Raw genomic sequence first — 1,186 nt, forward strand, 5'->3', positions numbered from 1 at the left:
ATTTAAGAAAATATATAACTTCATGAATAAGGATGACAAAGTGGATATGGACATTTAACTACCTAGTGTAGGTCATATGGTCTCTTGCAGTCTCCTCTATTCTTATACACGCTTCAAGTCACATCATTTCTCCTCACTCTCCACCTTTGATTTACTAAGTCAGTGACTTCCAAACACAATTTATCTTGGATTCATATTTTCCCTCAGAAAATCAACAGATGTTCTCACGGTCGCATGAGTTCTGATATGTTTGATTTTCTATTGACTAGCTGTCATTTTGTAAATGTTGATGTGAAGCTATTGACAACTTTCATTTTGAGAATGCGTGTGTGTATATATGTGTGTGTGTGTGTGTGTGTGTGTGTGTGTGTGTGTGTGTGTGTGTGTGTGTGTGTGTGTGTGATTCACCATGATTCACCATGGTCTTGGATCACGCGTTGGACTCGTGATCGACACCTATTTCCCTACCGGAAGAGAGCTCAGAGCTCATATATGACCGATCTATGGGTAATGCTGTGACTTACACGCACACACACACAAACTCCCCGGCCCACGAGAGTTGGAGTGACGACTCCCAGCGTAACGATACTAAAATCATTTCAGCCCAGGGCGGGATTAGAACTCGGACCGCCGTAGTGGCTGCCGCGAACGCCACCACTGCGTTATCGCGTCGTTGTGTGTGTGTGTGTGTGTGTGTGTGTAGAGGAGGAGGACACGGATAGAATGTTGACCCAATGAAAATGCAGAGACGCAAGATTTGAGAGCTCTGTGTTTGTGTTCACTGACCTCCATATTCGTCAAATTCGAGTTGCACTCTTCGTCACGTCACATCTTTCACGCAATGAAATGGACCTGTCCACGCCGATGTCGTGACGGTGACGGACGCACACACACACACACACACACACACACACACACACACACACACACACACACACACACACACACACACACACTGCTTCGACGGTACATATACTAAAATTGGAACGATACAGAGAAGATTAGCATGCCCCCTGCGCAAGGAAGACACTTTATAAACAAACAAGAAATAGAAAAGCTGCGCCAAGGAAGTTATGAATATACAGAAGAACAAGAAATGGCAGAAATTATGAGCAATCATTTCAAATCGGTATTCACAATTGAGAACTCACCTAACTGTGAGGGAATAGAGAGACAGAAATCCCCC

At 44.2% G+C, this 1,186-nt stretch overlaps 1 non-coding gene across 1 annotated transcript; it reads left to right on the top strand.

Annotated features, from left to right (window-relative positions):
• Nucleotides 1-953: 953 nt before the first annotated feature.
• On the top strand, nucleotides 954-1,058 carry LOC143032495 (U6 spliceosomal RNA). Its single transcript, XR_012967117.1, has one exon. It is a non-coding gene; the product is annotated as a U6 spliceosomal RNA (small nuclear RNA).
• Nucleotides 1,059-1,186: the final 128 nt, after the last annotated feature.

Source organism: Oratosquilla oratoria, chromosome 13, assembly GCF_046742065.1.
Source record: "Oratosquilla oratoria isolate Oo_2021 chromosome 13, ASM4674206v1, whole genome shotgun sequence".
NCBI lineage: Eukaryota > Metazoa > Arthropoda > Malacostraca > Stomatopoda > Squillidae > Oratosquilla > Oratosquilla oratoria.